This window comes from Molothrus aeneus, chromosome 6 (assembly GCF_037042795.1).
Source record: "Molothrus aeneus isolate 106 chromosome 6, BPBGC_Maene_1.0, whole genome shotgun sequence".
Lineage (NCBI taxonomy): Eukaryota > Metazoa > Chordata > Aves > Passeriformes > Icteridae > Molothrus > Molothrus aeneus.
Window position 1 is genome coordinate 12,049,942 of NC_089651.1, and position 14,759 is coordinate 12,064,700.

The window sequence follows — 14,759 nt, forward strand, 5'->3', positions numbered from 1 at the left end:
TTTCCCCTCTGACCAGCTCTTATCTCACAACAGTCTCCACATTTTCTTTGGTGTGTCCTCTTCAAAATGGAGAGTTAATAACTAGGTCAGCTTCAATAAGAAAGGTGAGTGTGGAGTGCTAGTCTGTGCTCAGGAGCCTCCTTGCCCCTTACAGAAAGAATCTCTCACATTTCCTCAATCTTAATCCGCTTTTAATGGCCTTACTTATTAGTTGCTAAGCTGTTTTCTTCTGGAGAGCTAGAAAAGATAGCCCACATAGTAAGGTGCTGGTATTTTGTGGTTAGGCACAGCATCAAAATGTCTGAATTTGTATCTTGCTCTTTTTTGGTGGATTAGGAACCACTGAGGAAACTTATTCAGTACTATCTGCGTTTAAGAAATGAGAGCCTGGATGAGATTTCTGGCCCTCGAGCAAATTTTCTGAGTGCCCTTGGGTGACTCAGTTGCTTGTCTCTGTTTCAGCTCTCTCTCTGCCAGACTGATGTAATATTCCATGCCTAATATAGGTGCTGAGGAGCTAAATTAATGAGTGCCCGTGGAGCGTGCAGATCACTGAAGTATGGATTGGTACCCCTGAGGGACACCAGCAGAAAGCTGGTTGGGAACACAGGCTGGCTTGCCAGGGTGGAGAGTGAGAAAACTCTCAAAGAAGTGGACAGGAGGCTGGTAAAAGGAAGCAGGAGAGAGCCCAGAAAAAATAGGGCTGATATAACAAAAGGCATTCATTACTTGCTAGAGAAACTCTAAAGGGATCTGATGTTTGGATGTTCCCTTCAAATTTGGACACTTGGAAAGCTTTAATGCATCAAATTTGAGTGAGCAGCCTAAAAGTCTAAAGAAAGACCTCCTGAAAGGTATTTGCATAGTGTACGCACTAAAAATCTATAGACATATAGATTAATTTAAACCTTGAAATTAAATAAACCTTAAACAGGCCCTAAAAAATGCACACAAATATATTCTGGTGAAAAGCTACATTGTGATCCTTCCTGTATGAATTATAGCACATATACAATAACTGCCATGAATTCTGCAGGGAATGTGAGAATGTAGGCACCTATTCAGATTGGAGGCCATAAAAAAAGAACCTCTAATAACAAGTGGATCCTAACATTTTTTGAAATAACTAAAATAAGAAAGGGACCAGAGGGAGTGAATTGCATAAGGAGTGGAAAATCCTGAACCCATGCTGGCCCGAAAGAAGTATCAGAAAGAAAGAGCTCCTTTAAGTAAAAAACCTCCCAAATTAGACCTTTGTCTGACCAATTCAATAAGAAAGGAACAGGGAATAGGGAAAGTCATTCAAATGTATTCATTAAGTTGGCAGAGAAATGCTTATTAAAGAAACTCTCATCTTGATTCCTTTTTTGGGGAGGAGGAAAAGAAGAAGGAAGGGAAAGATTTCTTTTTTTATTATTTAACATTAATGGTTCAGAGGCATTCTTCCTATTATTCTTTCTATTTTGACTTGCTGCATTTGAAAAATATGTTGTCTTTTAAATAGATTTATTCCTTTCAACAGCATCTGACATCTTTTGTCAGAAGTTCCTTCATTTTTCCAGTTTATTTCTTAACATGTATTTGTATAAGTGGCTTCCACTGTATTAATTGATGTGTTTGTGTCTGTTCAGAGCAAATGCATTCTCCTCACAGGGATTTTAACAGGCATTTGTTTAAGTGCGTTTTGCTTTTCTGTGTCTATTTCTGCTTGTTTTTCTGGTAGAGAAGGAGACATTACTAACATGCAGCCAGCATAATGAGTCCCATTAACTCCCAGTTCAGTTTGCTTTTTGACCACCTCTCTTTTAATGACTGTACTTTTCTTGACTGCAAAGTTTGGGGAATAGGAAGACTGTTCGCTCTGCTGGATTTTAATACATGTTTACATCCTTCTTTGCAGAACAGCACCACCTCTCAATTAATGTTACTCTTAGCCTTAAAAAAGCAATTGGTAATAAATAAATGTGAGGATGTTTTGGGAAAGTGTGGTGCGAACCAGAATTTTTACAAAGGCTGCTAAGCAATTTTAGAAGCAGCATTTGTGTTCTAATATTTTAAAGCTTTTTCATTGATCTCCTGTTAAATGAGAAGCAAGAATTAACCTCAATGACAGTGCTAGTAGCTCTGCAGTCTATTTTGGCCTGTTCTTTAAGTAAAAAGAGCAACCTAGATGAGAATTTTGTGCTTCACTGGATATTGAAAGATGAGGCAATAAACTGCTAAACTTGAGTAATCACACACTCCCAGAGGAATGCCTCAAATGGGGTTGGTCAAAAACCTTGAAATTCTAGCCTTCTGCACACTGCCTGGGCTTTAACATTTGATGAGAGTCATTATAGTGGGGGACTGAATACAAGTGTCTTCTGATTACAGACCTTCCATTAAAAGTTCCCACCAGTGTGCCTTTCCATAGAGAAGCGTCAATGGGATTAAAATCTCAATTCACCCCAGTCGATTCTCCAGTAACACGATTTCATTAGAGGCAGGCAGGGAGGAAAATGGACTAGAAAGCACTGAAACAGCTGGTGTATAAATTATAAAGTGTACTTTCTACTAAGTGAACACACCTTCCGCTCAGCCACATTACTAATTAATGTGTAGGGTAGCCGATTTTATGTAAATTGTATTCTTCCTCTCTCCTGTGCTTTGGTTAACAACAGGTTCTTCTAAATCTTGGAAAAAGAAAGATTATGCAAAGCTATCATCATATGAAAATAACGTATTAACATACTGCCTGTGAACTGTATCCAATCAGTTCCTTTTCACTGGCGTGTGTACAAAACAATTAAAATCAAATTTATATTGCACTTCTTTAATATATTCTGGCATTAATATAATCAACGAACAAGTGTTAAAAAGTCTTACAGGCCTATTCTGCTTTAAAATGATATGTTTGTTCTCAGGGTTAGTGGATATTTTCAGCTTCTCTAAAAGGGCACAAAAATGAAAAGTTCTTGGTGTACGAATGCAACTGTGGCAGGTTCATGTGGAGCCTTTCTTATTCCAGAATTCCAGCCTCTCTCCGCCTGTTGGGTTCATATTTTTCACTGGTGTCTTTACTCCTGGTCTTTGTCAGCTGTTCCCCATGTTACCTGCAACATATTGGTTTTTAATTATTGGGTGTTGCTGAATAGCAACTCATAAAGTTTATGAGAGCCCTGGATTGTGTGGATGACCTGCGGGCTGGTTGTGCTACCAGCTGTTCCGGTGTCAGGCAGACACACGCACGCAGGAGCTGCTCGCCAAGGACCAGGATTTCACCTGGAGCCTGAAGGATGGCTCACATGCCACCGGCATATCCTTATTTTTCATGTTTCATGCTCTGAGGCTACATTTTCCCTGTCTGTTTTCCTTCCTGCCTTTGGTGAACTGACACATGACATGTGGCAGGAAGAACCGAGATATTCTGTCACTGCTCTCAGTGCTAGAAGATCTCAGAAACAAAAAAAAACTGGTGTGAATAAAACAGTTTTGTCATTCACGGGGTGGAATGTCTACCAAGAAGTTATTTATTCCGTCCTTAACAGTATCTGCATCTCCCCAGGAACAGAGCCTTGTCGAGCCCCTCCGCCAACAGGCACTCCACACTTCATCAGGCAGTTTTTCTCAGGGATTCTGAGAAAATTCTCAGGGATTCTGAGAAGATTCAAACAGAACTTTGCTGTCTCTTAACACCTCTAGCTGCAGGTAAGCCCATTTCTTGTCCTACGCACTGAGGATAAAGAAGAGATTACTCTCTTCTTTGAATTTGCCTTTTACTTATTTTGAGAACCTATCCTCCCTCAGACACATATACAGAGACTAATGCTAGTGCCCAGCCAAGATGATTCCCGAAACCATGATCATGAAGCTGGAAATTATTGGTTTTCCCCTCCCCTGGCAGTGCTGAACCTGCCTACAAAGACACATCCCTCTGAGGAGACCAAAAGAGAATGTATTTCCTAGGAGAAATAAATGAGTGAGATCCTCATACCACTTCTGAGCCTTTTTCTAAAGCAAAACTGCTTCTTATGGCAAGAGACAAACTAAGCTGAGAACATAAGCTCGCTTCAGCTTGGACCAGAGGATAGTAATAAACCATGGAGGAAAGGTCAGTGTCTTCCCATTAAGTGATCCCATGTCATCCTTATTTACAATTTCCTAACAATTAATTTAACCAGAAAAAAAAGTGACTGGCCTAATTCCATTTTGAAATTGCAGATTTGAATTCTTAGAAGTATAAATGGTTGTGCATTTACATTATCAAAAATGGCTTTAGACTCGAACTGTTTCTTTTTCTCTTCAGCTCTTTTCATCAAAGCCACAAAATGAAGGTGGGTGAGGAATGCAGAGGAGAAGGAAAAATACCAGGATTCATTGCCAAGTACTTTCTTTTTGTCCTTCATTTCCTACCAGCTGATTTGGGATGGAACCATGCTGAGCAGATGACTGACAGAGCACCTCACACTGAACCCTTGGTCAGACCTACTGCAACATATTCCTCCTTGATGGTGCTGGTGGCATAAATGGCATCAGCAGGCTGGCCCTCAGCCTTGAGGCAGAGGGCAGCATCATCTGCAGCTCTCTGTAGGGATAGAATAGGAGTGGAGGAGGTGCACATCCCACCCTTGGTCACAGCAGTGGAAGCCCAGGAAGCGTCAGTGGGAACTGGACGTAGCCAGGCGGGTCGGAGCAGAGACACAGATTACAGCACTCACCTTGCCTGACTGATCAGCACTCCAGGTAAATGTTGTCTCTCCCTCTGGCTGTAAGTCACTGTCAGACCCTTCTCCACTGGCTGAGGGACAGTTTGGTGACACTCTCCAAGCCTGCAGGACCTGTGGTGCTATTAATACTCACTAAAGGGAAGAGGACAGACATGGAGCTCTGGTACCCGGGTTTGCTTTCCCACTTACAGCACCAGGAAAAGATGCTCTGTTGCTCTTTCAGAAATACTTTGCTGATGAACTATTGCCAAAAAAGGTGAACAAATACATCTCAGGAGCCTCTGAAGGTGATCCTCCAAAAATGGCTTAACAGGGCTTAACAATGGCTTGCCTGGCCATTTGCTGGTTTGCTCTTTTTGGAAGGAACAAATGTATGAAAAGATAAGTTTTAATTACTGTTTTCTGGGCAGCTCAAAATAAAGACAGAACAGAGAAAAGAAGCTTCTCTTTCTTTGGGTGGTGTTAGGTTGAAAGCTGATGAGTAGGTTCCTCAGTGATTTGAGGGATGCACATCTTCAGACAGAGAGATTCTCACATTCCTGTTATTTTTAAATGGGCTTTTTTTTATATTGCATTATTATTTGTACGAGTGTTTGCTGTATTCATGGGAAATTATCCTATTTTTCTTCAGTGGATACTGCACAAGACTCAAAATGAGAAACACATCCATAAAGTTAGTTAGGGTTCAATATGTAATTTTTTTTTTGTGATAAGGAAAATGAAAAAGATAGCTGTTGTTGCATTTTAATTACATTTATTGGATATACACGTTGTCTAAGATCTAGAATATCTCTAGCATGATGGAAGACAGCAAAAGAATGGGATTAGAGCAGATGAAGAAGAGATCTCAGGCCTAAATAGTGATACAGAGAGGATAACCAATCTGAAATGGTTGAAATTGTGCAGCTTTAGGGGATGTTTAGTTTCTTAGCACAAATTGCACAAATTTAATTTCTGCATGCATTCCCATAATTATTTTGTTTCGAAGTAACTGTGAAATTGAGTCTTTTGCTTCTGCTGATATCAGGTCACTTCTGAAAACAAAGTGTATCTCAGAGAACAGCAATATTATTATTATTCAAAGGCTGTGTGCTTGGGCAATTATGCAAACACTGTCCTACTGTCAGTCAGTACAAACCTTTCCTAAAATACCTGGAACCCTTGAATTAATTAAACTTCTCATCACCTCTGAATGCCACCATTCAAGGGGTTTACCTCCTCCCCAAACCCACTCCAAAATTCCCCTCCCAGGTAATTTTATCATGGAGTTGTCCAGCTGAATATTGTTCTGCAGTGAACGCTGTTGGTCCTCTAATCACTGAGTACAAGCTTATGTATGTACAGCTCTGCAAACTCTGTATGCTCTTTTAGCAAAAGTCAACTTGGTGACTCACATGTAGCAAAAAGTGTGAAATCTACTGAAAGAGGCATTGCTTCCCTGAAGGAGATAAGTTTTTGTGGCCTAACCTCAGAGACAGCAGAGGCTGATGTCCCCTTTCCATCATGGCTGGAAGTTTAGGAGCACAGTTCATATGAAAACACCTGGAGAAAAAAAGGCCTGGTGGGAGAAAACCCCCCAAAAAACATACCAAGTGTAATGATACAAAATGTAACAAGATTTTTTTTTTTTTAACTCCCTAAGTACTCTTAATGGGAATAAATGGTTTATCTTTTCAGATCTGGGTATTACTGCAGAAATATCCCACTGGAAAAAGGCTGCATAAGTTCTGGCCAGTGTGTAAATCCCACACTGAAGACTCACTTGGGAAGAAGAAAAGACACAAAATGTTGTGCTGGCTCTCTAAGTAAAGGTTAGTGTTGTCCTACATAAACAGTAATGAGAGCAAAGCTAAATGGTGCCAAAATTTTGTTTCAGGGGCAAAGCAGCGTTATGACCGCCAAAGCCTTCATGATTTTTATGAAGGTGGAGACTGTTTCTCCCTTTGTCTATTCTTACTCCTTGGTAAACAGGCATGCATAAAACCAGACCTGTATAAAAAGGATGGCATTCACATCCTGTGTTTTGTGCCCCCCCCCACCAGCTACACCCTGTGTGTGTGGCACTCAAAAGGGCAAGGGTGTCCCACAGGGAGGAGGAATATTCAGCCTTCCACAAATGGCTTTGAACCAGCTGCACATCACAAAACCACCCTGCAGAGCCCCTGGGCCTGGGTACTCTTGCTGGGACAAGTTCATCCATGACTGTATGGGGAGCTGCTTAATTGAGACTCATTACTTCATTTCCTACTGACACCGCGCACCCCGCGAGGCGAGCCAGGGGCAGGGGGTGGAACAGCTGCTGCTGCTCGTGGGAAAGAGGGAGAGGATGAGGGATCACAGTGGCCTCGCCCAGCCCTGCTGCCTCTGTGGCTGGCACTGCCTGTGAGGAGGAGCCAGCTGCTAATCTGACCCCCTCAGACAGGGGCACGCACCTGCCTCGGCCACCACAGGGCCTTTGGCCACAGAGGATGGTGCACTCCTGACAAACTGCCCCCAGCAGGTGTTTGCTTCACCCCTTTGGGATGGCTGGCAATCTGTATGTTTTATCCTTTTTTAAAAAGGTTGATGCTTGGAAGAACCTCAGCTAAAACTCCTGAAGAGGAGAACTTCCCTATTTTAACAGGTAACATCAGCCATCTATTTTTTCCTATTCAGGTTGTGTAACCTGCCTCTCCAAGGTCAGACAAGCATCCTTCCAAAGCCTCTAGCTCAGATTCTGTTTCTTCAGGCACACAAGCTCACAGGTAGACACAGACTTCCCGTTGATTCCTGCTCCAGTGGATGTCCTGAATCCCTGCTGAGAGCCTTGTTCCTATTTCTTTACAGACATTCTTCCAGTTCTTTGCTGATGTAGTATCCTCAATTTTCATTATTAAAGAACCATTATGGGCTTTGGCTCCCACAGGTAAATATGCAGTATCTTCCACTTTATGTCAACTTTTCCTGAGGACCACAAAAGCTGTCAAAGGAATTAATCACCTTTTGATTTCCATGGGACAGTGGAAAACCTGTGAGAGAGAACTTAGGCAATGATATCTGTTATTATCACCCTTCTGAAACTCACCACTGCTGAGTGAAAATGAGCTTTGTGAAGGTAATCAATCACTGGCCACCACATGGGCTCCCTCAGTATAACATTAAGGGTAAAACTCATCACTTTGAACAGCATCAACGCAGCCTTGTGTAACACCAATTCTCACTCACCCACTTCTGTAGAGGAGATGAAAGAGGGATCTTTTTACTCAAGATGCTCTGGCTTTGCATTTCACCACTCCCAGTGCAAGTAATGACTTGCTGGACAGCCACTGGACTGGCCAGGCAAGGGCTTTCTGTGCTGCAAGGTGGCATGGGGCCATGGTAGCTCTGCACATTGACTGAGAAGTCAGATAAATTATAACTGCCAGCATCAAAGCTGTAAAAACGATAAAAATAAATACCATAGTATTACAGAGAATGCCTTCCTTTGCAGCTGCTGTTAGGTAGTAGGCAGTCAATTCATAGAATAAGAAATTATTTCAGAACATATTGCATTATACCAGAATGCTGTTTCACCCCCCAAAAAACCCCTACCTGAGTGCCCCCAGAGGATGTTTTAAGTGAGGGATACTCTCAGAGATGGTGGTGTCCATTGTGTTAGACTCTGCACATTAAACACTTGGCAACCCAGAGATGAAAGGTGGGAAAGGACCATGTTTGTGGGCAGAGAAGGTTTTTTGTTTGGCAGCACCTGAGAGCAGAGCTAAGCTGGTTCAAGGCATTTCAGGCTGGGTTTGTTTTCTCTGCTTGTATGTATGTGAAGATGCCCAGGTGATTTCCATGGCACAGGCTTTGCAGGCATGCAGTTGCTGCATCCTGTCACTGGAGACTAAGAAGCAGTGGCAGGTCATCACAGAGAGAATTAGCTCATGTATTTTGACAGGTGAAGTTAAATAAAATGAAATAATTTGACAGGAAGTGAAGCAAAAATTCAACAAAGGGATAGACTTGCATGAATATCACATTACCAGATGGGGGAAAAATGAGGATGAGAAATGTATATACAAATAAATAAATACAGATTTTTTTCATAAATCTGTTTGAACCTCAGCAGTTTGACTAGCTCAGAGTTCCCTGTCTCTTGGCCTGTTTGGGTAAGGCAGTGCTGCTATCACAGTAAGTGCTTTCACTTCCAAACACACAGTAAAGGGAATGCAGGATCTCTTGCCAAAATCTCTTTCAAAACTGAGTGTGAAGTAACAAAGTAAGAAAGTCCACTTGAGTTTGGAGAGAGTCTAAAATAGGAGCTCTAGGAATTCGAGGCTGCTCTATTAGTCTCATTTCAGGCCCATGGGCTGCACAGGTTTGTGGCCAAGTAACTGTTGATTGTGGCTGCTATTCCCACAGGGAAGAAAGAGAAATGCTACATGGGGCACAAAAGCAACAATGGATTTCTGACAATATAGTCTTTTCCACTGTGATCACAGGCAGCTTTCTGCTCTAAGGAAACAAGGACAACTTTGCCACCAGTATTATCAAGTGACTAGGACTGTCTTCATCGTGTGCTGCTGGTAAAAAACATAGACCAGCAAGGGAGAAAATGCATCCAAAATTACAGCAAACAAATGCATTAGAAGAGGAAAAAAATTATAAACTACACAGGTGGCATGGAAAGCAACAGTGGTGTTTTCTAAGTATAGATGCTGAGGACATAAAATGGGAAAAGGCAGCACAGCTGCCCAGGTCCCAGCAGTGAGCCCAGCCTGTTTCTGAGGACCACTGCAGCGATGCTCAGAAGCAGCACAGCGATGTGTGGCACTACCCAGCCTGATCAGGATGTGCCAGCCTGCAGCCAAACATCCTGCCTTTTAGTGGTACATGTCCCCTGGCTGCACACAGCAGGCACGGGCCATCTGTGAGGGAGCAGGATCCCCTCCTGTGCCGGGGCCTGCCGGACACGGGCTGGCACAGGCAGCCACAGGGTTATGGCACCAGAGGCCACTGGGAGATGTGGCTGGGATGGCCTGATACCCAGAGCCCTGGGAGGGGCCTGGAGAAGCACAGTCTCCTGTGTCATGGCACTGAGACCTACAGGGGACGGGCTCTCCAGGATGAGAGCAAATGGGAAGGGCACGTGTCACTCAGGCAGCTGAGGAGATCGTGGGAAACGAAGAGACTGTTTAATACTACGTGTGTTTAGACAGGTAAAATTGTGGTTTGGAGACCTAAGCAGAGACTTATAATGTTCATAGGTTTGTTTTCTTTAAGAGAGTGGTTCTTTTAATCTGTTTTGTTCTGAAGATATTGTGTGTGTAAGCACTTTGTTGTTATTCCTGCTGTTTAGACTTCGTTTTGGATGTGTAGGAAAAATCTGCTAGTTATCTACTTTACTTGGATGAACTGTTATCTGATGCTAACATGAAATGTAGGCAGAGTCCTGCAGGAGTCATCCTTTGCTCTAAGTGTGCAGTCTTATTAATCACTTTAAAATGTTTCATGGCTCTCAGAGTTGTCAAGATCTCTCTCAAATCTGAACCAAGTGTGAAGCAACAAGGTAAGAAGGTGCACTTGATTTTAGAGACTCTAAAATAAGAGCTCTAGGAATGGCAAGCTGCTCCATCACTCTCATTTCAGACCCATGGACTCCACAGGTTGTGGCCAAGAAACTGCCAAAATCCAACAGTTGACTAAATTTATACCTGTGTGTGCTATCAAATTTCAGCTATTGCTGGCCAGATTGTGTAGGAATGCAGAGATGGGAAAGGGGGTAAATTCTGTCAGCAAGGGTAAACTAACAGCAGACATGATTTTAAAAATAACATCACCATGGAATTTGCCTGACACAAGCCTCAGTCCCACCCTGATTAAGAAACACTGAATAGCTTCAGGGAAATAAATAACCAACTGCCCTGAAACCTGTTCAGCATGAAAGGATTTTGCTCTTCTTCCCTGCACACATGGACATTTTAAAAAAGGACAATTACAAGATAAAATATTACAAAAATAACCACTTTCAGGATCTGTTGTCACAGCTTGATTCAGCTGTGAGTGAAGTACCCTTGGTATTATTTCTGTGTTCAAATGCTTGAGAATTTATCAGAGATATTGATGTGGAATGCTTATGAGTCAGGTGGAAGATCCTACTTAGCCTCAAATTTCAGGCCAATGGTTTTTGCAAACGTATTGAAATCCAGCCAGGCCAGGCCTTGTTCCTGACAAGGATCTATCCAGATATTACCTCAATACATGGATTGGTAACCTAGAAAAGTGAACAGCATAGGAATTTCAGATTTAACCTAATGTCTGTTTTGTCATTTAAGGATCATTTTGCACTGTGTCCATGAATTTGAGCAGAAAATTAATGGTTAACTTTGCAGCCACTCTTGTAAATAGACCTTTTTTCCTTTTTTTTTTTTTTCACAATCATAAATCTTGCAGAGAAATGAAAAGCAAGAAAATAAAGATGTATTAGGTCCACATGTTCAGGTATTCTAGGTGGGCTTCTGCTGTGTGTGAGCCATAGAAGCACAGAGACTTTTCCTCATCACCAGCAGAGCTATTCAGCCGGAAGCAAGGCAGATTTCACACCAGTTTTTGCCTAAGACTGCTGGTACCTCCAGCTGAGATCTGCTGGAGGGTGCTGGCTTAATTATAAAGTATCTCCCCTACAGCTGCAGAACACTAATCCTGATTCACCAGAATCCAGAGTGCCTTTGTTTGATTATAGAAACTAGCTTTTGAAACTTTTGGAATCAATCTAAGCCGTGCAATGGATATAGAGCAGTCATGGGATACATTGCATGCTCTTAAGGTGCCTAGCCAGGACACCTACTCTTTTTGACATATTCTACAAGCCAGGGTCACAGTGGCTTCATTGCAGCTCTATGGTGCTATTTCAGCAGGACATGAGGTCTCATCACGTACATTCTGTCAATCAGAAAGTGATTTTTCTTCCAAGGGAAGAACTTCGTGTGGCAACAGTCCCTTGGGACACTCCTCCCAGCAGAAGCATGACACCACAGATGCACTTGTGTGCCTCGATGCATTGATCCTTTTCTGGAGCTGAAGCTTCTCCTCAACCAGTGGCTCCTGGGCAGGCTGGGCTGGGCCCCTGGTGAAGAGTGGAAGGCAGGTTGTACTCTGTGCTAGCCAGGAGCCAGCTCTTCCTTCCCCAGCAGTGAAATAGGGCCCATCTCTCACTCAGCAAGCATTCCAGTTTTGTAGGAATTGTAAGGTCTGTGGCCCTGAAAGTGTATTTCAACATTTGGGAAAGACTTAAGGCTAAATTAGGCAGCACAGTGAAAGGATTTAGTTTTTCCAGAAATTCCTGTGACTTCTGTAACATTTCTACCTTTACTCCTTAGACTAAAATAGCTTTTTTAAGTTGAGGAACTCCTTGAGGGTTGAATGTGACAGAAAAAAGAACTTTCTTTTTTTTTTTTTCAGAAGTTTTTCAGGATTTTTCCTTGGTCTGTACAGTAAGTATTTAAAAAATAATTGAAATATATTTTTTGTTTAATGTGCTATAGATTTGTCACAACCCTAATTAAAATCTGAAGCCACTGCTTTTATATTATTTATAAAACTTCTTAGAACACAGTATCATAAATGAAACTGATTTGATCTTAAAGCTCCAGAGATCAAGCCCAGGGCAATGGGGCCGTGATTTATTTGGAAATTTTGAATGAAAACAGAGGATATATGTTTATTATTTTAAAAAATAATTCTAGCTCTCCCATAATCTTAGGCACTAAGGCCATTAAAAAGGAGAATGAATTTTGGTATGCAAGTAGCAGATAATGTTTTGCAAAACTACTCTGGTGTTATATTAAAAGCTTAAAATCTGTTCACCAGAATTGCTCACATTATAATTTTCAAACTTATGAAAGCTACAAGAAACTTCAACCCAAGGTAGGAGAACCCTCTTTTGGAAACCTCAGGCCTGGCTTGTATTTGTGTAAAAACCCTTTCACAGCACACTGTAATATAAAGTGTTTTTAAGTTTATCTAGTACAACCACAAGGTTGATAGCGTCTCTCCACTCATCTGCATTTAGGGATGACTGTGGTTTTAATGAAACAGAATATTCCAAATACTAATGGATCTTAAATTGCTTATTCTTACCAAGAGGTACTCCAAATAGCACATTTACCTCAAGTATGTGATATAAAGTGATGAGTTAATTCATGTACTTGTGTCAATTGCTTCAAGATACTGAGAATTAGCTGCATTAGTGATATGCTGCTTTTTTTTTTCCTCCTTGTGCTTTACATTTGAACAGGAAAGTGCATAGGAATGGAGATCAATTTAAGCTGGGCTGTGCAAAGAGGGGAGAAATCTGGTGATGGTCCTACAAATGTCACTGACAAGGTCAGTAAATTCTTTCTTTTTGCATTTTCTTGCTGTTCCTTGTACTTAGGCTTGACATAGTTAGGATTTTTGAAGTAGTCTGTGGCAGGGAAATTTCTGATTGCAGTGAATTAGCCAAGAAGAGTTTGTCTTCAGGAGAGCCACATCAAATGGAGCTTGAAAACCCCTCCTAGTGACCTGCACCAAAGCACAGCTCAAATCGCTCCAAGGACCTCTTCTCCACCTGGACTCCCAAACCCACCAGCATCATGTCTTGCAAAAGCAAGAAAAATGTGGGCACCAATGCACATCTCAGGCACATCAAACTTCCCTGGAGATCAAGGGCCAGAGCACAGTGCTATTCCCCAGCCTCAGGGTTCCTGTGAAGTAGAACAGAGCAACAGGTGGTGGCTGTTAATGTGCTGAATGTGGCTTCCCTCTGTGTCCGGCCATGGAAAACAAAGCCAGCCAGCGGATCCATGCCAAACACTTTGCAAGCATGGAGCTTACACAATTGGGCTCCACCCACATGCCTCACATGGGAATTTTCTCCCTCACCAGCTGGGTTAAGATCACAAGATGGAAAAAAGGAGAAGGGGGGAAAAAAAAGAAAAAAGAGCTGGAGTTGTTTTCTTTCCATTGTGGCTCCTGAGCTGAAAGTTCCTTTGCAGCAGAATAATAGAATAAAGATGAGAGTGAACACTGCTGATGGCTCAAAATCTGGCACCAAAGTTTATTTTTCCTAAGCAGTCTGAGTCTGAACGGTCTTGTCAGACAATGTCAACAGAGGTGAAAAAAAAAGATGAAAATCATTGAATCTAGTTTGGCTCAAAAATGAATAAATGCACCAGACAGGGTAAGTATATGGCCATTAAAAATGGCATAACCCTGACTGAAAACTGAACACCCTCATATGTATTTTGTACTCTCAAAGGCTTATCTTGCCAGCTGTATTTTTGAATGAGCTAAGTGTCTCCTGGTATGAAATGAATGCGAGTAGGCACACATAAGCTTTCTCATCAGTGTCCACACTCATAGCTGGCTATGTATTGAAGTCTCTCAACTCAGCTTGTTACAGCTATCATGATGCAGAGCCTGAAAATGCCTCTTCTCCAAGTGCAGACAAACGTGAACTGACAAGCACTGTATTTTGCCCTTAAGGCTCCTGTCCATGGTGATGCATCGTCAGTTACTCTCTGTAAAAACCTCTGCCCCCCCATCCCACACGGGCTCCTCTCTTCCCTTAGCGCTCGCCTAATTTGGAAGCAGGTACAGTTCGTGGGAAACACCGACTGCACTCCAGCACCAATGTCTTAATGCTCAGGAGGAAGGTGTGTGGGTTCAGCAGGAGGCAGGGTAGGGTTTGGGAGCCCCAGCCCGAGAAGAAAAGGGATAGGGACCCAGAGCACGTTGGTGCTGCTGCCTGCACCTCGCCCGGGAACCCATGGAGCCTCCACGCCTGTCACCCATGGAAATCAATTTCCTGTTGAATGGTGCCTGTAGTCAAGAACTGGATGCTCAAAGTCCCATTGTAGCCTGACACAATGAAAATAAAACCCGAGGACAATACAGATGCTGATGTCTTTACTTGCTTTGATAACAATGACACCAGTAAACAATGATGTTTAAGTGCACTTGCATGGTTCTTAAATTAAAAACAAGATAGCCAAGGGCAGTGAGAAGTCAGGAGTATTCCTGAGACTGGCACAGAGAAGGGCCCCTTATTTA

At 42.3% G+C, this 14,759-nt stretch overlaps 1 long non-coding RNA gene across 1 annotated transcript in view; it reads left to right on the forward strand.

Annotated features, from left to right (window-relative positions):
• The window catches only part of LOC136558469 (uncharacterized), a 79,536-nt gene extending 75,907 nt beyond the window's left edge, over positions 1-3,629 (forward strand). The window contains exon 3 of the long non-coding RNA XR_010783893.1: positions 3,545-3,629. This is a non-coding gene — a long non-coding RNA (uncharacterized lncRNA). The remainder of the gene's footprint in view (positions 1-3,544) is intronic.
• The last annotated feature ends 11,130 nt before the right edge of the window (positions 3,630-14,759 follow it).